The following is a 26,395-nucleotide window of genomic DNA, read 5'->3' as shown; positions in this document are numbered from 1 at the left end:
ACAGGGGCGCCCCCGCCTGGGGCACGCAGACCTGACCTACACACCAGGTTGGCCCCGACCGGACCTGCACCGCAGAGGCCTGGGGGGCGGACACCTCCAGGGCGCCATGAGGCCCTTGAGGACCCCCAGGGGCCCAGGTCCCCAACCCCAGACACGTGGCTGGCCCTCGTTTCAGGGCGTTCTGGGCCGGGCCACACGGCCAGTGCCCATCCCACCACGCCTGCAGAATGCCCTCTTTGGAGCCTCCTGGCAAGGGCAAACCCCCCCCCCGTGCTGGGGGCCCAGCCTGTTACTGAAGGCAAGTGCACGTGCCCCGTGCCCAGCGAAGCCAAACAAACCAAAGCCTCAGAGTTTGGAGCAGAGAGAGGTTTCTTGCAGGCCCAGCAAGGAGAATGGGGCGGCCGGTGCTCAAAACTGTCCCACCTCCTCTATGGTTTTCGGAGAGAAGGTTTACAGGCGTGATTGGGGGTGAGGGCGGCAGGGTGTGTGACTTTCCTCTGACCGGTTAGTGGTGAGGTAACAGGGCAGTGCTCCAGGAATCTTGTCCCCAGCCTGAAGCTGCCATCCTCCTCTGGGTGGGGGCCTTAGTTCCTGCAGAAGAACTCAAAGGAGTGTCATGTATATTTCTTGAGGAGGAACCAGGACCCTGCTCTAACCGCTGCTCCTCCTTTGTCTCTGCATCCCCTCCCTTCCCTGATTAGCAACGGAGTCCACTCTTTGATATTCAGGTAAGTCCAGGAGGCTGAATGAAGCCTGTTTCCTACAACTGGACATGGGGGACACAGAAAAGCTTTGTACCTGGGAGGACCCCACAGGATCCTACTGGGTTTCAAGCCCTGTGGTCATGACCCTGCCCTTCACCTCTCACTCCCACCCCACTGCCCCTGGGGTTTCGCCCCTGCAGACATGGTGATTTCCATCCCTCTGGTGACCCAAGTCAGAGAGCTGAAACCTCTCTAGCCTGGTGAGAACAGCGGATTCAGTGACCTGGCTTGTGCCTCAGACAGTGAGGAAGGGGGAAGGGTCTTAGTTGGCCAGACTTTGAAAGAGGAAGTACATCATAGCTAATAATTAGTTGTTGATTAATAATAGCTAGACTTTATCGAGTGCTTACTATGTGCTAAGCGTGTTTCCTGAATTAATACGCTTAATCCTCATGACCTCTACATGTGCGGATGAGGCCGAGCATGGCCCTGTGGGGCTCCTGGGCACAAAGCCTTTCTGTGTCCCCCTTGTCTTTGATTATAGGAAACAACCTTCTTTCAGCCTCCATGACCTTCCCTGCTTTCCAACCGGCAGGTTCAAGCAGTTGTTAATTAGGGAAGGGAGGGGGTGTGAGACCAGGGAGAAACAGGCAAGAGCAGCCTTGCGGCAGGTCCTGTTTCCCCAGCAGCAATACACACAGCATTATCTCTAAGCTTTGCAGATACTGAAACCCCCTGCAGATGGGAGAAGTTAACTACTGACTCCTACTTACCTCACCACCATCCCATCAGAAGAATGTCCACGAGCTGATCACGCCCTCTTTGAACAATTACTGTAAAGCTCGCTACCTTCTCCAACGGGGGACACATAGTGTTTTTGAGGCAGGAGCCCCCTGTGTCCCTGTTTGCCTGGCAAAGCAGTAAAGCTATCCTTTTCTACTTCACCCAACACTCTGTCTCTGAGATTTATTTGACACTGAGAAATCATGTTCTTTTCGTACAGAGAAGCTGAGCTTTCGGCATCAAGGGTTCATTCTAATTTATAGATGAGGAAACTGAGGAAGACAAACCAGAGGTTCTAGTTTGTGACAGTGTTGCTGGGTGAGAGCCCCTGGAGTACACAGTGGCCAGTGGCACTAGCCACTGTCCTTGCTGCCCTCTCATTCCTGCTCTGTGAGGGCCACGGCCCTCGGCTCTAGGAGTAGGAAGGCCTGATGAGTCCAGCTCTCTCAGCAGATGATCTCACCCCCTCCCCATCCTGGTCTGTCCTCTGCCGTTCCTGTCTCTCCCTGAATGTTGTATCTGCCCAAAATCCGTGTGTTGAAGCTCTGACCCTCAAAGTGATGATATTTGGGAGTGGAGCCTTGCAGAGGTAATTAGGTTAAATGAGGTCATGAGGGTGGGGACCTGATGTGGTAGGGGGTTTCTGCGAGCCACGAGGAGCAGACGGCACCGTGCAGGGATTTAGTGCTTTTCTAGAGATGAGGAGATGCAAGGCTTGGGCTCATAAAATCAGCTCCTGAAGACATCTAACTATCCGAAGACCTGTTCCACCGATTTTCCAAAGCACAGAGGGCCTCATTGCTGGTCTCCACCCTGACTTCCTTTCAGAGGATGTGGAAGGTCAGCAGCTGCAGCCGCACGTGTGGTTTCATCCTTGTAGTAGAGGCAGGTGGCAGGTGCCCATGGCAAGTGCCAGTTCATAGTTGACAGTGTGGAGCCAAAAGGCACAACCAAGCCAAAGATCAAAAGAAGGAAGGATGTATTATGACCCGCTGCACGTGAGGAGAACAGTGGGGAATCTTTCCCAAAGCAGTGTCTCCCCAAACGGTAAAATAGGGGGAGTTTTAAGCTAAGGGTACGTGCATGTTCGTGAGGGACTTCAGCATAGAATCAGGATGAAGGTGGACAGAGTCCAAGCTTTGGTTGATTGAAGTCACGAGGGTCAGAAAAGGTCACCATCACGGGGTCTCAGCCTATAGTCACCACCCTCCGCCTGGGCGGGGGCTCCGTTCCTGCAGAACTGAAAGACTGTATCAGGTTGTGATGTACATCCCTTGAGGAGGAAGTAGGGCTCTGTTTTTTTGCGGAACTGTTGTTTCTTGACTGCTTTTCCTGTGTTCCTGCGTTCCCTCACTTCCCTAAAGATCATTAATTACTGAGACCTGTTTAAGGGCAAGCACTGTGGCCAGGCCTAGATCACGAAGTGGCTTAGGCAAAACATGTCTTCTCTTGTGTCAAGAAGGCCATGCCTGGTTCTCTCCTCCAGGGACCCCCAGCCTATCTGCTTGCACAGTGAGTCCTTATGAGAAGAAACCCCCAAGAGCCACTCCCTCTGTGTGTGCGAGCCCTGAGGCCAGGCCGCATGAGGGCAGCGAGCAGGCCGCGCCTTCTCACCGGGATCTGAGTCAGTGGAGCCCTCAGCCCCACGCTGAGCCTCCAGAGCGATGAGAAACTGAATGTCTGTTAAGTCACCCGCATGTGGTGTTCTGTGACAGCAGCCCAAAGAACACCCCGCTGCCTTACGTGTCATGCAGGTCTTCAAAGCCCTGCCGCTATTTCAGACCACACCACCTCGTGGGCTCTAGCACATTCCCCAAGGCCACTCCCTGCCCTGCTGGTGGTGGTTTTATTTTACAGTATTTGGCTGAGACGTAGTAGCTGAGCGTTTAGAATGTAGGCTGTGTTGTTATTCAGATAGGGTGAGGTCGACAGATCAGGAGACCCCTGCCACTGGAGATAGTTTGTCACTCACAGTTCCGAAGGGGTGGGGGCATGCTGTAAGTAGACAGGGTGGGGGGGTCCCCGGAGAAGGAGAACCAGGCGTGGCCTTCTTGACACAAGAGAAGCCGTTTCTGGTCTAAGGCATTTCATAACCTAAGCCTGGTCACAGGGCTAGCCCTTGAACAGGTCTCAGCAATTAACGATCCTAAGGGATCAGAAGAATGCAGGAACAAGCTGTTATTAAGCAAGAGAAGTAACAACAGCAAAGCGAGTAAGTCAGTTGTGAAGACTCCCAGCTCTGTTTCATGGTAAAGATTAGCCTGCACCTCACCCATCAGATCAACTGGAACCTGAGGAGGGATGAGATGGACCTTTTCGGACCCTTGTGACTTCAATCAGCTAAAGCTTGGACTCTGGTCACCTTGGCCCCATTTCTGAGCTGAATTCTCCTCTGCTCAAGCCTCTTCATGATCATGCAGGTACCCTTAGCTTAAAACGTCCCCAGTTTTGCCGTTTGGGGAGACACAGCTTTGGGGAAGATCCCCGCTGTCCTCCTCACTTGCTGCAGGTCATAATACATCCTTCCTTCTTTCGATCTTTGCCTTCGTTGTGTCTTTTGGCTCCATGCCCACCAACAGGCGAACCCAGTTTTTCGGGTGACAATGCCACAACAGGCAGGGCCACCTGGGGAAGCACCAGGTTGGGTCAGGAAGCAGAAGGAGGGAGAGGAAAGCCCAGGCAGGAGCCTTTATTGCTGTTTCCGCGAGAGAGCCAAGGTAAGGCAGGTGAGCGGGCTGAATGTTGACTAGTTTGAATAACTGGCAGGCTCTGGGGCACAGGGGCCATCCCCGATCCCGTGGTTCCTGGGCCTGGGACAATCACGGGCCGGGGGACAGTGCCTCCCACAGAGGCGTGGTTTGGAACCTGGGCTCTGGATTGGTGAGTTTGCAGGTGAAAGGCACGTTTGCCATCTCTAAGAGAGGGCTGGCGCTGGGAGGGGATCTCTCCCCAGTCAGCGAGGCCCAGATGCCAGAGCATGCAGTATACAGAACTTAAGGAAACGTAGTTAATACGCTAGGGTGAGCTCTGGACTCTGGAGCTGAGACGGGAGGGAAGGGAGCAGGGTACAACCTCTAAGAGGATGACATAGCTCTTGAGGAAAGACGTAAACCAGCTAGAACCACCTAGGTCCAAGATGGCAGAAGGTTTCCCTTCCAGTGGACCTTGAGCCTCATTCTACACTGGTGGTAGTGCATTAGCATCCACGGAACCACACACCCACAGGCACCGTGACAGTGATGAGGAGATTGAAGCTTCCCTGCTTGTAACTGCTTCCTCTCCTCTAGCTTGCAAAGGCCTGCTCACCACTCTCAGTTAAACAGTAAAATGAATGACTAAGAGTGATCAGATAAGGGAAGACTGTCTCGCTCTCAGGCACCCACCCCAAGCCTTTGTTCGAGACCCTTTGCACATAGACTTGTTAAGTGACCATTAACTTCAACCTGCAACCAATGTGAGGATGCCAGTTGTGACCTTAGTCCTGATGAGAATGGAATGTCCGGCTCCTACAAGTTCCTGTTAGGACCCCCTACCATGTGTGTAACCCATGGCAACTCCCGCGCTCTGTAACTGCCCGTGACCTATAGTAATTTGTAGCCAATCAGTTTGTACCAATTATAGCTGTATGTTTTAACCAATATAAGGAGAAGACTCCCCTGAAACGGGGCCCAGAATTTTGGAGCGTTAGCTCGTCTGGGTCCGCCGGCTCAATAAACCTGAGTTCTCCAGCTCTCTGAGTGTGGTGCTTGGTTTCTCGTGGGATCGGTTTTTCTGCAACAGTAGGTCCGAGGCCTCGGCCATAAAAGGCCAAAAAGTCAGCGGTGGCCCAGTTCCTGGACATCGCCACCCTGTCCCCAAAATAGTTGGAATAGTCCTCCCACTAGTTAATTAATATAAATTACCCAAGCCATAAAAACTAAGCACCCCACAGTGCGGAGCCTCTCGCCTTCTGGGTGGCCCACCCTCTCTGTCTGCGGGCTGTGTTTCTCCCCAGGCCGCTCTCACTTTCCAGATGACCCCATGCCCCTTGCCTTTTGAGACGGACTGCATTCTGTCTATGGAATGTGTATCTCTCTATCTAAATCCACTTCTTATCTATCATTTTGTCCCTCACTGAATCATTTCTGCAACCAGACATCCAAAACCTGAGCTTCATTAAGTCCTGAGACCAGGTATGTGATCTCAATGAAAAGACAGTGGGGAGGGGCTTCCTAGGTGGCACAGTGGTTGAGAATGCGCCTGCCAATGCAGGGTTCAATCCCTGCTCCAGGAAGATCCCACATGCCACAGAGCAACTAAGCCTGTGCGCCACAACTATTGAGCCTACATGCCACAACTGCTGAAGCCCAAGCGTCTAGAGCCCGTGATTCGCAACAAGAGAAGCCACCGCAATGAGAAGCCCGAGCACTGTAACAAAGAGTAGCCTCCACTCTCCGCAACTAGAGAAAGTCTGCGCACAGCAACAAATGCTGCCAATTAATTAATTTAAAAACTCTGGGTTGTGCGGTTTCAGAGCCAAACAGCCCGGGCTGCATCCCAGCTCCTCTGATGGCTGTATCACCTTGGAGTAACAAGTGAGATCAACCCTTGGACTCAGTTTCCCCACTTCTTCAAGCAGAGGTGTGATCATAGTATCCACATCCAAATGAGGTTAAGGGGATTCAGCAGATTGGCCCACACGGAGCTGAGGACAGGGCCTGGCATGCGTGAATGTTCGGTAAGAGTTTCCTCCTCGATACGTATCCAGGATTCTCCTGGCCCTGCTGGGACAGAAGCTGGTGGAACATTCTGCTTGCTCTCATGACTAATGGACTCCAGGCACCCTTTTTACAGCACGAAGAATCTAGTTTTAAACCCTTTTGTGTTTAAGAAGTTGCTCCATCCTTTCGGGAGCAGGCTTTGGGGTGCGCCCCAGTTCCAGAACGTCTTAAGAGACAACAGCCGAACCTAACGCCTGGATTACAAGTTTTTGGTATTTTGGTTTTTAAATTACGGTAGGTTATTTATTTATTTTTTGCTTAATCTTGGGAATAGCGAAGCTAGTCTTGGGAATAGCTTTGGGCTAGTGTCTTCAAAACACTAGACAATCCCCTAGATTCTTTCCTGGGCCCTCTGGGTGTCAGTTGACTTTTTAATCCTCCAACAAGCTTCCCTGGTTTGAAGCTCACCTCGCTGTCTTTGGTCACTGAGCTGACCCCTGTGACAGCCTCTCAGTCGCCACCTAAGACAGCTCCAGGCCACCTGGACAGTTTCCCCCCAGGAGTTCATGGGAGTGTGTGCCCAGTTTCAGTGAAAGTCCGTGGGGGGCGATCACGGCTCAGAGTCCTCACCCACAGAATAACCTCCAGCCTTACCCCTTGCCAGCCCGTCGTCCTTGGAAGTGCTTCCTCGCTCTCCCTCTCACCTCCCCCCCCCCGCCCTGTGGTGATACTCTGAGGAAAGAGTCAGAATCTGGGCCCAAACCCAAGGATTTTAGACCCTCAAGGAACCCCTTGAGGCAAATAATTCACCAAGAAAGAAAAGGGAGAGTGTGAGGGAATTCTGTCTTTTACTGTGAATTCACCTGCCTTGGGCGTTTGGATTTTCCTGCCATCTAACTGGAAGCGAAGTTTGCTGTCCTCGATGGTTTGGGGTTAACTCTGCTGCAACGGCTGTTTTTCATTCTCTGCCCTGTGCCCCACAGAGGTCCTTTTTTTTTTTTTTAAATTAATTAATTTAATTTGTTTATTGGCAGTGTTGGGTCTTCGTTGCTGCACACGGGCTTTCTCTAGTTGTGGCGAGTGGGGGCTACTCTTCATTGTGGTGCGCGGGCTCCTCATTGTAGTGGCTCCTCTTGTGGTGGAGCACGGGCTCCAGGCATGTGGGCTTCAGTAGTTATGGCGCACAGGCTTAGTTGCTCCGCGGCATGTGGGACGTTCCCAGAGCAGGGCTCGAACCCGTGTCCCCTGCATTGGCAGGCGGATTCTTAATCACTGCGCCACCAGGGAAGTCCCCCCACAGAGGTTCTTAAACACCATTCACTGTGTCTCTAGTTGTAAGGGAAACTCCTGTTGTAGAAAGCTGGGGAAGATTACAAACATTACGGAGAAGAAAACCCAAACTCCTCAGAGTCCCATTGCCTTGAGCGTGTGTAGCTTTCTTGCCTTCTTTCTACGCACATCTGTCTGGTTTTACATGATACCTGGTAAGTATCTGATACACGGTAAATGCTCAGGAAAGGTATTGATGTTAGATTTTTAAACTTTGGGAATGTCATGTACTATGTGTATGTAACATTATGTTTTCATAGTATCAACCCTGTCCTCCAGTCTCTCTCCCTGGTCTTTCATGGCTACATTATTTCCATCACATGGAGTTACAAGAATTTCTTGAATCCTCTATTGTTTGATAGTCAGGTTGTCTCCAGCTTTTCAGTGTTACAAATATTTCATTGGACTTACTTGTAAGTAAATCTTTGTGTGCATTTCTGGTTACTTTCAAAAAAAGTTTTATCCATTTAAAAAAAAATTTATTGAAGTTTAGTTGATTTTCAATGTGGTGTTAATTTCTGCTGTACAGCAAAGTGACTCAGTTATACATATATATTCTTTTTCACATTCTTTTCCGTTGCGATTTATCACAGGATATTGAATAGAGTTCTCTGTGCTCTACAGTAGGACCTTGTTGTCTGGTTCCTTTCTTAGCATAGATTCCTTGAAGTGCGATGACAGGTGAAAACGTCGCTTGTCTCAGCTTCCTAGTGTACACTGCCAAGTTATCCTCCAGGAAAGTGTGTAGTTGACACACTGTCAGCGGCTGATGGTACTTAGCACAGCCTTGTCAGGACGGGGTGTCTGTATTTTTAAAGAATTTTTGAACACTGGAAAATAAAAAACATGAGACATTTTTAGATAAGAACTTGTGTAACGTCTTCCCTAGAGTTTTACAGAAGTTACAAATGCAAAGAAAAGGGATTGCTCTAATTGTAGAAGCTGGCTTTTTAGAGCGTTGACCAAGAATTCCAAGAACGGAGACGTGGTTGAAATAAGGAGGCGTTCACTTGGCGTTTGTTAGGATGGCAGCCCGGGAGACGCAGATGCAAGAAGCCTTTGAATTATGTTCTGCGGGACTACAAAACAGGGGAGGCTTAGAAAGGCCAAAAAAATGCAAGGTTACAAAAATTGTTTGCCAAGAACTAGGACTGGAGCTGGCGAGAAGTAAGGGCGCTTGTTAAACAAGAATTGGTTGGGGTTCGTAAGGATTGCGTGGTTGAGAAGCAGGGGTGGGGGTGGGGAGGGGCTTTGAAACTGCAAGGTTGCCTCTGGCAGCTGCTGGCAGCTATTGTTTTGGAAACAGTTTGCAGTGTCCTTGGGTTTGATACAGCTCAGAAAATTCAAGTTCTCAACAATTTAGGCATGTGTCTGAAACCACATCCACGAGGGCCACCCGGCTCCAGTTTGGATGCCTCAACCAGGTTACTCCATGTAGATTTTTTAATGATCTTAAACATGTCACCAAGAGGCACAGAGTCTTCTGTTTGCTTCCGATATCACACCACACAGGCCAGTCCTCCTTGGCCCAGGGCTGACCCAGACCTGGTCATTCAGGGGCCATGAGAACCACTGGCTCACACACCTGCCTGCAGTCCTTATTAAGGACTGCGCCGGCCCAAGGCACACCCTCAGCTCAGCAGCGCCTCACCTGGGGAACAGGGGTCATAACAGCATCCCTGGCGCGTATTTCCTGTGGGCATCACGTGAGATGATACACGTGGGGCACAATAAATGCTGGTGATTAATACAGTCAGCTTTCCCACTTGACTGTAACTCCCTTAGGGCAGGGGCCGGTGCTGTCCTACACCCCGACATCCACACTGCCTGGCCAGTGGTCGTCGATAAACGTTGGATGCAGGGAGGGGTGGGCGGGTGGATGGATAAACCAACCAACTGGTAATAAAAAAGGCACGTCTCAACAGATTAAACATAGACTTACCGGACAACCAGCAATCCCACGTCTGGGTATATGCCTCAAAGAATTGAAGGCAGAGGCTCTAACAGCTATGTGTACAGTATGTTCCATAACAGCATTATCTACAACAGCCAAGCAGAGGAAATGACGCAAATACCCATCCAAGCGTGAGTGGGTGAATGGCATGTGGAGTATACACAGCACAGAATGTTACTCAGCCTTAAAGAGGAAGGAAACCCTGGCACACAATGTGGATGAACCTCGAGGACGTGCTCAGTGACATAAACCAGTCACAGAAGGACAAATACTGTCTGATCCGCTTACATGAGGTCCTTAGATGAGTCAAAATCACAGAGACAGAAAGTACAATGGTGGGTGCCAGGCGCTGGGGAGTGGGTGGAAATGGGGAGTTGTCTTTTTTTCTAAAATAAATAAATTTATTTATTTATTTATTGGCTGCATTGGGTCTTTGTTGCTGCGCGTGGGCTTTCTTTACTTGTGGTGAGCAGGAGCTACTCTTCATTGTGGTGCACGGGCTTCTCATTGTGGTGGCTTCTCTTGTTGTGGAGCACAGGCTCTAGGCGTGTGGGCTTCAGTAGTTGTGGCACATGGGCTCAGTAGTTGTGGTACATGGGTTTAGTTGCTCCACGGCATGTGGACTCTTCCTGGAGCAAGGATCGAACCCGTGTCCCCTGCGTTGGCAGGTGGATTCTTAACCACTGCACCACCTAGGAAGTCCCCCTGGTTTTTATTTTATATTGGAGTATAGTTGATTTACAATGTTGTGTTAGTTTCAGGTGCACAGCAAAGTGCTTCAGTTATACATACATTGAATACATATATCTATTTTTCAAATTCTTTGGGGAGTTATTGTTTAATGGGTATAGAGTTGCAGTTTTACAAGATGAAAGGAGTTATGGAGGTGAACATGGTGATGGTTACATAGCATTGCAATGATACCACTAAACTGTACACTTAAAATTGGTTAAAATGGTAAATCTATATTTTGTATATTTTACTGCAAAAAAAAAAAAGGTGGAACTTCCCTGGTGGTCCGGCAGTTAAGACTCCAAGCTCCCCAGGGGGCCTGGGTTCGATCCACGGTCAAGGAACTAGATCCCGCATGCATGCCTGCAACTAAAGAGCCTGCGTACTGCAACTGAAGACTCCGAGTACTGCAATTAAGACCCGGTGCAGCCAAATAAATAAATATATATAAAAAAAAAAGGCAAGCAAGCTCGCTGCGTTATCAAACGTCATGAAAACAAATTCTCCACTCTAGGAGCTGAGACATCAGATTTAAGCAGAACAAACACAGTGACAAGCCAAGGGTGGTAAAACATAACGTTCATTTAGAACAGAACACAAAGCTAGAGGTGTGGCCGGGGGTTCTGGCTCATTCCAGATGCTGGGAAGCCGAGGAGGCCGGGCCTGGACACCTCACCCCAACCAGAGGTCCCCAGCGGCTGGCGTGACCCGGTGCTCAAACCCGTGCCAAGTCCTGCCTGCTCCTCTTGGGCAGCCAGTCCCCAGAGGGTCTCCCCAGCTGTGAGGCCCCTGGATGGAGTGGCCCCGGATGCTGTCTCTGGTGCTGCATCCCCAGCCTTGCTCCTCTTCATCTTCCCATCCTCTTCCCGGTGATTTCCCTGCTTTCTCAGAAGCTCCAGCCTCCACCTGCCATTCTGCCTTCCTCCTGTAACCCGCGCTGACTCTCCTGCTGTCTGGCTTCTGGGGCACCAACACAGGATGCCCGTTGGACAAGAGGCAGGCGTGGCATCCCGGGTGGGTGTCCTCACTGGCTGGCAGGCTCCTCGACACACAGGAACAGCACCTGGCGGTGCGCCCGTGACCCATACATCTGTGACCAGGACCCTCAGGCTCTGCTGAATGCCGCCCAGGGCGGGCCACGAGCTCGGCTGCGCTGTGGGAGCCTCCTTGCCTTTGGGTGAGCATCAGGCCAAGAAAGTGCTGGGCCAGCCAGGTCCCGCCCTTCACAGCAGACCGAGAACAGGCAGGAGTGGGTGAGTTTTCCCCCAAACCACACTGATGCCCGTCACAAGTCACAGACTGTAGGACTGCGTTTCTAGGAAACGTCCAGAATGGGCAACTCTGTAGATCCACAGAGACAGAGAGCTGATGAGTGGCTGCTCATGGCTGGGGTTGGGCAGAGAAGGGGAGTTGACGGCTAAATGAGGACACGACTTTGGAAGGTTGTGCTGAAAATATTCTCCAATTAGATTGCTCTGTGGATGTGCAACTCTGCAAATGCACTGAAAACCACCAATGTACACTTTAAATGGTGGACTCTGTCGTGTGAATTATATTTCAATAAAGCTGTTTTCAAAATTTTAGGAAAAGGACATCCAAAGCAAAACAAAAAGAAAAGAGAAAGCTGAATTCTTCAAGAAATCCAGACCTAGAAAAGAGATGCACAGGGAGGTCATTCTTTCAAAACTATGTTTTCTTTCTCTTTTTTTTTTCCTCCCTCCTTCCCTCCTTCCCTCCCTCCCTCCTTCCCTCCCTCCCTCCCTCCCTCCTCTCCCCTCTCTCTCCTCCCCTGAGCCTGCCTGAGGAGAGGAAGGGGCAGCCCCCCAGCTTGCTGTCTGTCCCAGGTGAGGGCAGGAAGACAAGACCCCGAAATGCTCCTGAGTGGTCACCCAGGAACTTCTCTTAACGTTTCTTACAAGGCAGGTCTACCAGCAACAAATGTCCTCAGGTTTTGTTGGAGAAAGTCTTTATTTCCCCTTCACTTTTTTAAAATAATTAATTAATTAATTAATTGGCTGTGTTGGGCCTTTGTTGCTGCACACGGGCTTTCTCTAGTTGCAACGAGGGGGGCTACTCTTCATTGTGGTGTGTGGGCTCCTCATTGCAGTGGCTTCTCTTGTGGAGCACGGGCTCTAGGCACATGGGCTTCAGTAGTTGTGGCACACGGGCTCAGTAGTTGTGGTGCATGGGCTTAGTTGCTCAGCGGCATGCGGGATCTTCCTGGACTGGGGATCAAACCCATGTCCTCTGCATTGGCAGGTGGATTCTTAACCACTGCACCACCAGGGAAGTCCTTCCCCTTCACTTGCAAAGGAAGATTTCATTGGATACGGAATCTCGTTGGTGGTTTTAGCTTCAAGAACGTTGAATACGTCACCCTCTTGCTCGTGTGGTTTCTGAGGACATGTCAGATGTCATCTCTATCCGTGTGCCTCTATAGGTAAGGTGGTTTTCCCCTCTGACCTCTTTGAAGGCTTTCTCTGTCTCTGGTTTCCTGCGGTTTGAACATGATGTGCCTGGGTGTAGTTTCGGTGGCATTTATCCTGTGTGGTGCTGCCTCAGCTTCCTGGGTCTGTGGGAAGTTATCAGCCGTTGTTACTTCAGTTATTTTGTCTGCTCCATCTCTTGTTCCCTGGTGTTTCCACGATGAGCGTGCTGCACTTTTTGCAATTGTCCCACAGTTCTCGGCTCTTCTGTTCAGTGTTTTTCATTCCTTTTCCTCTCTGCATTTGAGTTGGTTTCTACGGACATACCTTCAAGCTCATTGAATCTCTCCTCAGCCACGTCAGCCTACTGATGTCCCCAAGTGCGACCTCTGTGTGGCCCTGCGTGGCAGCCTTCTCCTGTTTGCAGCTAAGTAACGGAGAGTCCTGCCTTTCGTCTGAGTGTCAGTGTGTTGTGTCCCACCATCAAAGAAAATCTTTAAATCTTATAAAACACTGATAAAGGACCACTGTCCAAAATACACAAAGAATTCTTAAAACTCAATAATAAGAAAACAAACACTCCAATTGAAAACGGGCAAGGGAATTCCCTAGTGGCCCAGTAGTTAGGACTCCACACTTCCACTGCAGCGGGGCACGGGTTTGGTCCCTGGTTGGAGAACTAGGATCCCACAATAACTAACTAACTAACTAACTAAATAGATAGATAAATAAAAAATAAAAATGGGGAAAAGACTTGAACATACACCTCAGCAAAGAAGATACACAGATACGTATGTGAAAATTTCTCAACATTGTGTGTCCCAAATGCAAATTAGAACAACAATATCACCTATTAGAATGGCTAAAGTCCAGAACCCAGACAACACCAAGCGCTGACAAGGCTGTGGAGCAACGGGAGCTCTCATTCATTGCTGGTGGGAATCCAAAATGGTACAGCCACTCTGGAGCACAGTTTGGCTAATAAAGCTTAATAAAGCTACAGATAGTTTTACCATACAATCTAGCAATTCTATTTACCTAGTAAGTTGAAAACTTATGTCCACATAAGAAACTGTACACAGACTTTAAAGCAGCTTTTTCTTTTCTTTTTCTGGCCATGCATGCAGCTTGTGGGATTCTAGTTCCCTGACCAGGGATTGAACCTGCAGCCTCTGCATTGGAAGGGCAGAGTCTTACTCACTAGACCACCAGGGAAGTCCCTATAGCAGCCTTATTCACAATTGCCAGCAAAGGAAGCAACCAAGACACCCTCAGTAGATGCGTGGATAAACAAACCGAGGTATGTTCGCAGACTGGACTGTTACTTAGAAGTTAAATAAATAAGCTATCAAAACATGAAAAGATATGGAGGAAACTTAAATGTATATTGATAAGTGGAAGAAGCCAATCTGAAAAGGCAACAAACAATACGATTCTTTGTGACATCTGAAAAGGGAAAGACACAGAGGCAGGAAAGGAAAATCCGTGGTTGCCAAGGGCGAGAGGGGAGGGGGGGATGACTGGGAGGAGTGCAGAGGATTCTTAGGGCAGTGGGGCTACTCCCTGTGAGACTAAGTGGTGGACGCATGTCATCACGCATTTGTCAAAATCTACAGAATGTACAACACCAAGCGTGAACCCTATTGCAAACTATGGACTTCAGTTAATAACAATGTTATAACGCTGAATCATTTATTGTAACAAATTACTACACTAATTCCAGAGGTTAATAATATGGGAAATTGTGTATGTGAGCGGGGATGTATGGAAATTCTCTGTACCATCTGTTCAATTTTTCTACAACCTTAGAACTATCCTAAAAAAATAAGATTTATGAATTAAAATAATACACGTTTATAAATAAAAATCATGTGTAATTCTATGACCCATTGGTAACATTTTACTTTAAATCTAGAATTTTTATGCTTTTTTTTTTAAGAGTGGGAGAGTCAGATCTCTCATGCTGCTTTATAACCTGACATTTTCAGTAACGTATAGTGGTGCCCATCTTTCTTTTTTTTAACTTTAAAAAATATATATTTATTTTTTGGCTGCATCAGGTCTTAGTTGCAGCACGTGGGATCTTTGTTGAGGCATGTGGGCTTCTTACTAGTTGTGGTGTGTGGCTTTTCTCTTCTCTAATTGTGGTGCGCAGGCTCCAGGGCACGTGGGTTATGTAGTTGTGGAGTGTGGGTTACAGAGTGCGTAGGCTCTCTAGTTGAGGTGCACGAGCTCAGTAGTTGTGGCCGTGGCATGTGGGATCATAGTTCCACAACCAGGGATGGAACCCGAGTTCGCTGCATTGCAAGGTGGATTCTTAACCACTGGACCACCAGGGAAGTCCCATCCCTCTTTCCATATCAATAATTATTTTATATCATCATTCTTCGTGACTGTATTTTACTCAAATCGATGGATATTTAGTTTTTTCTTCAACACATCCTACTCTCAGTTAATGGATGTTTAGGTTGTTACTTTTTTTTCTTCCCCCGTTAATAAATGTATTTATTTATTTATTTATTTATTCTAGGTTGTTACTTTTTCACAAGAGTCTCATTTTAAGCTGAATGAATTCAAGTGCTCAGCCTAAGAAAAGAGAGTGAAACCACCCACTAAAAAAAGGAAAGGCAAGACATGGAAACAACTTAAATGTCCATTGACAGAGGAATGGATAAAGAAGACGTGGTACATATACACAATGGAATATTACTCAGCCATAAAAAGGATGAAATAATGCCATTGGCAGCAACATGGATGGACCTGGAAATGATCATATTAACTGAAGTAAGTCGGACAGAGAAAGACCAATATCATATGATAGCACTTATATGTGGAATCTAAAACAAATAAAAGATACAAATGAACTTATTTACAAACCAGACAGATTCATAGACTTAGAGAACAGACCTGTGGTTGCCAAGGGGATGGGCAGTGGGGGAGGAATGGAGTGGGAATTTGGGATTAGCAGATGCAAACTATTATATACAGGGAACTATACTCAAGCTCCTGTGATAAATCATAATGGAAAAGGATATATATATTAAAAAATAATGTATATTGGACTTCCTTGGTTGTGCAGTGGTTAAGAATTCACCTGCCAATGCAGGGGACCCGGATTCCATCCTTGGTCCAGGAAGATCCCACATGCCGCGGAGCAACTAAGCCTGTGTGCCGCAGCTACTGAGCCTGTGCTCTAGAGCCCATGAGCCACAACTATTGAGCCCGAGTGCCACAAATACTGAAGCCTGCGTGCCTAGAGCCCACGCTCCTCAACAAAAAAAGCCACCTCAGTGAGAAGCCTGCACATCACAATGAAGAATAGCCCCTGCTTGCTGCAACTAGAGAAAGCCCTCGCGCAGCAACGAAGACCCCACACAGACAATAAATAAATAAGTTTATTAAAAAAAATGGACAAGGACCCAAGTGAACAAGCTAAAAACAAAAACAACCCCCCCCACAACATTGTAAATCAAGTATAATTCAGTTAAAAAAAAAAGTAAAGGCCGTGGGCGTGGGTGTGGCTGGTGGTCAGGGGCAGGGCTTGGGGTCCCTGTGGAAGGGGGCCACCCCCCACCCCCCAGCTTCTCTCTCTTTCCCCCCTTGCCCAGGGGTAGCGCAGGCAAGCTAAGCTAGTCTCTCACATCCAAAGACAGACTTTCTGAGCAAGGTGGCCTGGAAACACAAGTCAGACGTTTCTTCTGGCCAGCAACCAGAGCGACAGTGCCCTGCCCCCACGTTAGAGGGACAGCCTTCACGGAGCTCCCAGGCCAATTCTGGTTCCACCCAAGTTTTGTCAGCAAGGTCACCATAGACTCAGCCCCTGAGATATGAACAGCCCCAGGAGTGAAAGCTTGCACAACCTTTGCACACACTCCTAAGTACCACCTCATGTCAAATTCCAAGCAGTGGAATCTTTTTTTTCTTTAAGAACTTCTATTGAGATACAATTGACACACAATAAACTACATATATTTAAAGTGTACAATTTGATATTTTTTTTCTTATTAGTAATGTATATACGGCAATCCTAATCTCCCAATTCATTCCCCCCCAATCCCCTCCTCCGCCCCACTTTAACTACTTGGTGTCCATATGTTCTCTACATCTGTGTCTCTATTTCTGCCTTGCAAACCAGTTTATTTGTACCATTTTTCTATATTCTGCATATGTGTTAATATATGACATTTATTTTTATCTTTCTACCTCACTTCACTTTGTATGACAGTCTCTAGATCCATCCATGTCTCTACAAATGTCCTAGTTTCATTGCTTTTTATAGCTAAGTAATATTCCATTGCATATATGTACCACATCTTTTTTATCCATTCATCTGTTGATGGACATTTAGGTTGCTTCCATGTCCTGGCTATTGTAAATAGTGCTGCAGTGAACATTGGGGTGCATGTGTCGTTTTGAATTATGCTGTTCTCTGGGTATATGCCCAGGAGGGGATTGCTGGGTCATGTGGTAACTCTATTTTTAGTTTTGCAAGGAACCTCCATACTGTTCTCCATAGTGGCTGTATCCATTTACATTCCCACCAACAGTGCAAGAGTGTTCCCTTTTCTCCACATCCTCTCCAGCATTTACTGTTTGTAGATTTTCTGATGATGCCCATTCTGACTGGTGTGAGGTGATACCTCATTGTAGTTTTGATTTGCATTTCTCTAATAATTAGTGATGTTGAGCAGCTTTTCATGTACCTCTTGGCCGTGTGTATGTCTTCTTTGGAGAAATGCCTATTTAGGTCTTCTGCCCATTTTTTGATTGGGTTGTTTGTTTTTTTGATATTGAGCTGGATGTGCTGTGCAGAAGATTTTAAGTTTCGTTAGGTCCCACTTATTTATTTTTCTTTTTATTTCCATTACTCTAGGAGGTGGGTTGAAAAAGATCTTGCTGTTATGTCGAAGAGTGTTCTTCCTATATTTTCCTCTAGGAGTTTTATAGTGTCTGGCCTTACATTTAGGTCTTTAATCCATTTTGAGTTTATTTTTGCATATGGTGTTAGAGAGTGTTCTAATTTCATTCTTTTACAAGTAGCTGTCCAGTTTTCCCAGCACTACTTATTGAAGAGGCTGCCTTTCCTCCATTGTATATCTTTGCCCCCCTTGGTCATAGATTAGTTGAACCTAGTTTATCTCTGGGCTTTCTATCCTGTTCCATTGATCTATATTTCTGTTTTTGTGCCAGTACCATATTGTCTTGGTTACTGTAGCTTTGTTGTATAGTCTGAAATCGAGGAGTCTGATTCCTCCAGCTCCATCTTTTTCCCTCAAGATTGCTTTGGCTATTCGGGGTCTTTTGTGTCTGCATACACATTTTAGGACTTTTTGTTCTAGCTCTGTAAAAAATGCCATTGGTGATTTGATAGGGATTGCATTGAATCTGTAGATCAAGCAGTGGAATTTGGGGGTTTAAGGGCGTGCACATTTCTGAGAATCTGGATGGATATAGCCAAACCACACTTGTATAAATGTGTGCCAAGGAAACGTCTGCCAGCTGTGTATGAGAACCATGCAGAAAAAGGCAATATCTGAAATGAAGTTAGTGGGGGATTTGATGGGAGAATGGATACAGGCAGGATGAGTGAATGAGACGTTAACAGGAAATGTCCAAGCCAAGTATGCAGAGAAAACAGAACTTTAAAAAACCATAGGTGGGACTTCCTAGGTGGTGCAGGGGTTAAGAATCTGCCTGCCAATGTAGGGGACACAGGTTCCATCCCTTCTCTGGGAAGATCCCACATGCCACAGACCAACTAAGCCCATGTGCCAAAAAAATAAATAAATAAATAAATAAAACCATAAGAGAGTGGACTTCCCTGGTGGTGCAGTGGTTAAGATTCTGCGCTCCCAACGCAGGCGGCCCGGGTTCCATCCCTGGCCTGGGAACTAGATCCCACCTGCTGCAACAAAGACCTAGTGCAGCCTAAATAAATAACTATTTAAACAAACAAAAAACCATAGGAGCTAATGAGAACCTATGCTGTAGCACAGGGAACTCAGAGCTCTGTGGTGAGCTAAACGGGAAGGAAATCCAAAAAAGAGGGGATATATGTATATGTACAGCTGATTCACTTTGCTGTACAGCAGAAACTGTACTTTTATACATTGTAAAGCAACTACACCCGAATAAAATTTAATTATAAATAAATAAATAAAAACTGTGGGAGATGTTTAAACAACACGTGGAAGGTAGGGAGAAGGCCTAATGCATGAGTTAAGAGTCCTGCGTGGAGAGGAGACAGAATGGGGTGGAAACAATATTTGAAGCCATGATACCTGAGAAGCTTCCGAAAGACATTGACCCACCATCTGAAGAAACACAGCAATCCCCAAGCAGGACAAATGAAAAGAAAACTATCCCTAGGTCTGCTCTAGAAAAATCCTCCCCACCCCATGCCCTCCCAACAGAAGGGTCCTCTATGATTTCCTGTGGACAGTGGTGCCCAGCTGGGCGGCCCCAGCTTGGGGGGCTTTCTGCCCAGCAAAGTGCAGCATGGTCTCACAGACACAAAAGATCCTGGCATACTTTCAAGTGTGTAAAATTCTTTTAATTATGACCCCAACCTAGATCCTAAGTGTGTTTTATATCTAAACTCTGCTATGGACTGAACTGTGTCCTCCCTGGTGAGGTCCTGAAACCCCAGTGTGGCTGTATTTGTATGTGTGCTGCCAAAGCGAGCACCTGTGTGCTCTATTTGGACCAAGGAAGTAATTAAGGTTAAATGAGGTCATAAGAGTGGGGCCCTGATCCTATGGAATTAGTGTCCTTGTAACACTGGAGAGCTTTCCCCCTCCCTCCACCACGTGAGGTCACAATGAGAATGTGGCCATCTGGAAGCCAGGAAGAGGGGCTCTCCAAGAACCCGCCTGCGCTGGCGCCCAGAGCCTGGACGTCCAGCCTCCAGAGCCCTGAGGAATAAATGTCTGTGGTTTACGCTGTCCCAGCTGTGGTATCTGTTCTGGCCACCTGGGGTGACCAACATAAACACAACAGTTTTGCATGGCTTTCACATAATTTTCCAGGAGTGCAAATGCCACGCAAGTTGACAGGTTATACTTTGTTTCGTACTGAGCTTTACCTAGAGCTGCTCACCGTTTCATAAAATCACCTTTCCAATGGCAAAGTCGGATGGGACCTAAGTGGTCCATCCCGTGCATCTGCGTCTGCGGCTTTTGTGACTGTTGTGATGGGCGGCTCTGCGTGTCAGTCCAAGCATGGCCCTCACCCGGGCGTGTACGTGTCGAAATCAGTTGATGTGAATATAAATGCATTTCTCCTTTATATTATAGTCCGGGCATAATATTGATTTTTTAAAAAGTATGTGAATGTAGCAGGTTCATTTCAGGATGGAGGTGTTTGGTGTTTGTTATAAGGGGGACTTGGATCTGACAGGAGGAAATACTTTTTCCAGGAAGAACATCCTCCCCACCAGCCACAGGATCCTAAGAAGCTCACCTCCAGAATTTGGCTCCATCCCAAATGCAGGCCGATTTGTTCTGATGCGTTTCAGCAAATCTCTTTTCAGAGGGAATGCAGATGGACAGTTATGCCACGGCCTGGGTTCAAAACCAGCCCCACCACTGATGAACTTATATGACCTTTCTCTGCCTTAGTCTCCTCAGCTGTGAAAATGGGGTGTCTCGTTCTGAGGGCCGCTATAACCAAGCATTACAAACTGGCGGCTTAGACAACACAGATCTGTTGTCTCACAGTCTGGAGGCCGGAAGTCTGAGATCAGGGTGTGGGCAGGGCTGGTTCCCCCTGAGGCTGCGAGGGAGGATTTTTCCAGGCTTCTCCCCAGCTTCTGGGGGTGTGCTGGCAGTCTTCGGGGGTCTTTGGCTTCGAGAAGCATCACTCTGATCTCTGGTGCGTGGCGTTCTCCCTGCGTGCCTGTGTCCCGATGTCCCCTTTGTATGAGGACATGGTCACCATGGACTAGGGCCCTCCCTAATGACCTCATCCTACCTCGATCATCTCAAAGACCTTTGTTTCCACATAAGGTCACATCCACAGGTGCTGCGGGTTAGGGCTGCAGCGTCATTTTGGGGACACAATTCAGTGCATACCGTGGGGTTAATAAAATGGGGAATGAGGCGGGGTGATTTGAGGTTCATTTCATGGCCTCACTGGGCTCCCAGAAGTCATCTTGGGTCACCCATTCAAAGAGTTCACCGAGTCCGGAGTCGGGGGGGGGGGGGGGGGGGCGGGGTCTGTGCTCAGCTGGGTGGTGCCCGCAGGGCTCACCGTGCCTTCCCAGCGGTCCTGGGATGCAGAACTGGCCGGGAGGGGTGGGATGGCCTTTCCGACGAGGGATCCCCAGGAACCAGGTGGGTAAAGAGCACAGCACGTGTGGGGAGCAGGCGATCTGAGTGGTTAGAACGGGGGAAGTGATGCTGCGGCTGAGGGTGGGGAGGTCGGCGGCTCTGAAGGTGGAGAAGGGAGTCTCTGTCCAGCACGTTAGGAGAAAACTGTGGCACACACCCCTGAGCCCCTTCCGGCGTCATGCCCATCCTCTGCAGCGCTTTCACTGGCAGATTTCACGCAGCCATCATTTAAGGTAGAGCAGCCGGCTCAGCTGTGCTGAAAGTAAATCTCCCAGCCAGAATTGCTCCTGGCGAAGAAAGAGCAATGTCTCTTCCCACGAACAGGAAGTCAAGTATTGGGGAGGGGGAGTCTGAACCTAGAACCTCCTGCCTTTTCACAGTCACCGTCAGTGTGAGCCTCAGGCCGGGACGTCAGCGCTCTGTCGGCTGCCCGTGGCGCTCGAGGGAAGGTGTCTATAAAATGGGCTTCAAACCCGGGAGCTGCCAGCTGAGTATATTGTCAACTTCTACTCTGAAAACCTAGGTGGAGAAGTCCTAATAGGATTTCAAGATTGACGGCCTGAAGCCCCCGTCAGCAGGCAGTGACTAATGCCAGGGAGAAGTGCAGTCATTTTGAGACGGATTCGCAGAGGCCCTGAGTCCTGGAAACAAAGGGCTTTTCCGGCATCTGACAAACACGAGGCTGAACTGAGTCAAGACGCAGGCGGCCCGGCCCCCGCGTCCCTCGCCTCCGCGGGCTGCGCCTGGGGCTCAGTGTGAGCTGCTTCCCGTCAGAGCCCGCAGGGGGGCACGGCTGAGTCACACAGAGTCTCTCCACCTGCAGCCCCGGCCATCAGCACCAGACCAAGGGCACCCCCCCGCCCCAGGCCCCCGCCCCCGGCCTCGCCCTCGCCGGCTCCCAGGCAGCTGGGCCAGTCCTCGTGGGCAGCATGGGGACATCCCTCTTCGGGTGGTTGTTCCCAGAGAAAGGTCAGAGGGTGCCACCGTGTATAAACCCGCTGACCCTGGAGGGGTCAGACCCCGCTCTGGAAGCCCCTCACCTGCCCCTTCCCCCCAAATCCTGTCAATGAAAAATTAATCAGTAGATCTAAGAAAGAAATGGAAAATTTTGAGCTGAATTTCAGGATTCTAACCCGGGAAGAGCATCTCAGAAAGCTCTGAGGACCGTTCTGCCTGTTCGAAGTCCAGGCGCAGTTACAGAAGGCTGTTGAGACAGAGGGCTGTACGACAAATGACGTATTACTGACAGCTGACATAATCCAGGTCTAAGCGGCGTTCTGGTGGGTCACGTGACCCCTCACAAGCTCAAGAAGGAATACTGTCTTTAAGGAGTTGTCTTGTAGATGCTGGGAGAACGTAGCTCTTCTTGGCTGAGCAGGTATTTCTGCCGATGGGGGCGGTCTGGTCGAAGCCTAATGCAGACACACGACGCGCAGTGTGGGGTGGGGTGGGGGGACGCCACAGGGCAGAGGAGAATTTTTTGTTTAAATGTTTCTTGTCTTGCCATAAAATACGAGTTTTATCTCACAAGCCCCACAGGGAGTGCCTCGGGGCTGCTCCTCGGCCAGGTTGGGAGCCGATGGTGCCTGGTCAAAAGTGGGGACCAGGCCTGCCTGTCGCCCGGCTCCCTGTCTTCCCAGAAGGAAGGGAAAGGTGGTCTCAGGGGAGACATAGGTCCTTCCCTTGGCCAGCCTCTGCGGGGCCCTTTCTTCAGCGAGTGAGCACAGGGGTATCTTGAGCTGCTGCACGTGGCTGGGGGTGGACTGGCGGTGAAGGGAGGGAGCTCGGCCTTCTCCCACCCTCTGAACCCCCGGCAGGGTCACTATGGAAGGTTCAGACCTTATCCTGAAGACCCAGCTCCAGCAGGCTCAGAAAATAGAGCTAAGCCTCGGCATTTTGCTGCGCTCACGCTGTGTTTTTAAACAAAACTTTGACGTGGCTTATGTCTCCTTTATAGAAAAGTGATGTTGAGTTGGATGTTGGTTTAATAATCAAGTTTATTCCAGGGTTCTGTCGGCTTCTCGCACAGTCCAGCCATGTCCGGGCCTGCTGCCTGTGCGCTTACCCCAGAATCTATCCAAGGTCCTAGGTGGACAGCTTACAGAGGAAAGTCAGATGATAATCCGTGCGGGAGAAGGCGGTGATGCCCTTTGGGGTCTTCCATGTCCCCACGGTGCCGGGCTCAGTGCCTGGCCAGGGGAGAACCGGCCTCCTTGGGTTATTTCCCCAGAGTAATGGAACTGGGTCAGACCGTGCCCTGATTCTGGGCTGTCCCGGGCGTAGGTCTCAGAGAAAACCAGCCTGTGCTCTGGATGCCCAGTCCTGACACTGGGCCAGGGGAAATTCATCCTTGCCCAGGCTGAAAAATAAAACCTCTCACTGTATCAGCTGGAAAGCTGGTGCCGGAGGTCTCAGCAACCAGCTCGTCCATCCAAGGCCTGACCTGGCCAGCGATGCGGGGGGTGTCAGACTGCTGGGCTTCTCACCCTGGGGTCCGGAGACCAAGCAGAAAGCTCACGACCCCTGCTAGACCATCCCCAGGGTGATCAGTCTAGCCGGGGGCTGTAGGGTCAAGGTTAGACACACCCTTCCCAAGTGAAATGTCATGAGCAAAAGGTAAGGGAGGAGAATTCCAGAATAAGAACCTTTATGACACAATAAGCAAATGCCACGTGTGATCCTTGGTGATTTCCTGGTTGGAAGAAGTGTGTCTGGGGACAACTGGAGGACATGTGACCGTGGACTTGTGCAAGAGGATGCTGGGGATTGCCTTTGGTTTGGCGGGACCAAGGTGATGTGGTTACAGTGACCGTCATTCTCCGGCAGAGCAGGCTGGGGTGTTCGGGATAAAATGTCATGTTGTCCATCATTTGAGAGGATTCAGTCCAAAAGAACATAAACCAGCTGCCAACGTCAGCGTCTGTTCACTCCGAGCGGCGGGTCTCGGGGAGTCTGTGGGGCTACTTGTTCTGCTCGCCTGTAGCTCAAACACTTGAAGGCTGAAGGGGAGGCTGAGGCTGAGACCCTGGCGGGGTTTCTGCAGCCTGGACCTGGTGGACGCAGGGCAGAGGAAACCCCTCTGCTTTTGTGGGTTTGCAGCTGGGGTCGACTCGGGTCAGCGTGTTTGCTGAGGAACCGTCTGCACGGAGGACCCTGGGCTGACACTGCTCTCTGCACCAGTGCTCCTCCCACTGTGTGTGCCCGAATCCCCGGGGGCTGACCCGGGGGTCTGGGGGGCCTAACCTCTAACCGTCCGCTGGGGTCCACCGTGTGGGGCCAGGGCTTGGCAGCATGGGGGACAGGACGGAAGCTGGACTCTGCAGGTGCGGGAGCTGGGATCAGAGCCCTGCTCTGTATGCGCGTCTCCAGGCCTCACTTCCTTGTCTGTGATGGGGACTGCTCACAGTGTACCTGCTGGGGAGCTGAGGACCGGACGCAGGGTCACCTGTAAGGCGCGGAGCCTGGCAGACAAGAGGGCCCCCGGGAGGAGCGCCGACTCCTCCTGATGCTCGAGGGAAACCAGGCTTTTGCCCCAAGCGGCAGCGCCGCCCTCTGCCTGGGTTTAGGAGGTGCGACCCCCGGAGCACCGACACCAGCCCTGGTCCTGCCCGTGCTCCCTGGAGCTGTAGAGGCAGCGGAGGTCAATGTTACTCTTCTGCGGCCGAGTCTCCAAGCAAGAGCTCCCCCTCCCAGGGCGGCAGGCCCTGCCAGGCGGCTGCCAACCCACTGAAGCCGTCCCTGATGGCGTGGGTGCAGACCCAGCCCCAGCACCACGGCCTCCACTGTTCTCCCCACGCTCCCGTACATGTTACTGCACAAGCGCGCCTCTGTCTGCCCCGAGCCCTTTGATCAACCTCCAGGGGCTCTGAACGGCTCTCTGCTCACCGCGATCAGCTTGTCCGGTGTCTCCCGGGAGCCGCTTCCCCGCGCTCCTTGCTCAGCCGCTCTCTAGCTCCCAGCTCTCCTGGATGCTCTTTCAACTCCCTGCATGTGCACCTGCCCCAGGGCCTTTGCACGTGCTATTCCTTCTGCTGGCTCTACTTTCTTCGCATACCACGGCTCACTTTTCAGTCTCTCTTGGTCTCTGCTCAAATGTTACCTTCTCGCTAGCACAGTCAGGTCAATTAAGAAAAAAACATGCTTTATTTTCATCCCCCGCTTTATTTTTTCCCACATGGAGCTCTCGTCCCCAGCTCACAGGCATGCATTTTATCTGTTTGCTCACCACCCCCTGCCCCCCGGGGGTCGGCATCCTCAGGGGCCGACTTTGCACGGACGGTAGCCGCTGCAGCGCGGAGCCCAGGACGGGGCCTGGCGCACAGAGGCGTTTGCCATTTGTCGCATGAACGAGTGACTGCTGTAGAGGACACACTGTCAGTATTGGAGGGAAAAATACCTGTTTCGCAGTCTGTCTTTTTTTTGGGGTGGCCATGCCGTGTGGCTTGCAGGACCTTGGTTCCCTGCCCAGGTATCGAATCCTCACCACTGGACCACCAGGGCACCTCCCACGTCTGTCTTCTAAGGAGGGTGGCTCCTGTGAGGCTACTGCCAGCCGAGCAGGAAAGGGGAGGGGGGCTGGAAGGAGCTGAGCGGATGGGTGCGTCTGTGGGCTCCAGGCGCAGAGCTGTAGGCATGGAAACGGGAGACGCCCGCTCTGAGAACCGCCACGTTTCAAGGGGATGTCAGGTTGTGGCGGCCCCGCCCCTACCCCTGAACCTTCAGACATAGGCCGGCTCCCTGCTGCCTGCAGTATCTCGCGGTGGGGAGGCCCAGGCAGAGGCGGGCTGCTGGGCGTGGGTCCCTGAGGACACAGACCCTGCTGGGACTTGGCAGTCACCCCGGGGAAGGCGTCCCAAGGGCTGCCGGGGCAGACCGGACACCTCAGCGGACAGCTGAGCTCCACCTGCAACGGCGAGAGGCTGACGGGAAACGCCCGAGGCTGGAGGAGCGGATGGGCACGGGCGTCTCAGGTGCCGCCGCTGCACCACGGGGTCCGCTGGTGTTCCAGGTGTTGTTTTACGGGTTAAGTGACCCTCTGTGGGCGTCTGGGATCCAAACCACAACCGAGGGGAGTCTGTTCGGGGATCCCGTGTGTATCAAGGCGAAGAGCGCGATGGCTGTGGTCCGCATGCCGGGTGGGTGGGCCATGCTGACCAACGGCAGGGCAGGGGAGGGCTCTCCGCCTTCCCCTCGGGGGGACTGCGAGGCCCTTCTCCGGGGCGGAGCTGGGAGTCCCCGCCCAGGACACCGGCGCCCCCTCGACCACCCTCACAGGCTGAGGCGCTGGGCAGCATGATGAGAGCAGGACAGCTGCCCGAAGACCCTCGTTTTCACACTGAACCACTGTCCCCAGCGTCTGCGAACCCCAGCTGTGTTGTAATGGTTCCCAAAGAGGCGTATTTTTATGGAGGGACGCTGAGTGTCAAGATCAAGTGCA

Source organism: Hippopotamus amphibius, chromosome 10, assembly GCF_030028045.1.
Source record: "Hippopotamus amphibius kiboko isolate mHipAmp2 chromosome 10, mHipAmp2.hap2, whole genome shotgun sequence".
NCBI classification, from domain to species: Eukaryota; Metazoa; Chordata; class Mammalia; order Artiodactyla; family Hippopotamidae; genus Hippopotamus; species Hippopotamus amphibius.
Note: the sequence above shows the minus strand (reverse complement) of the source record.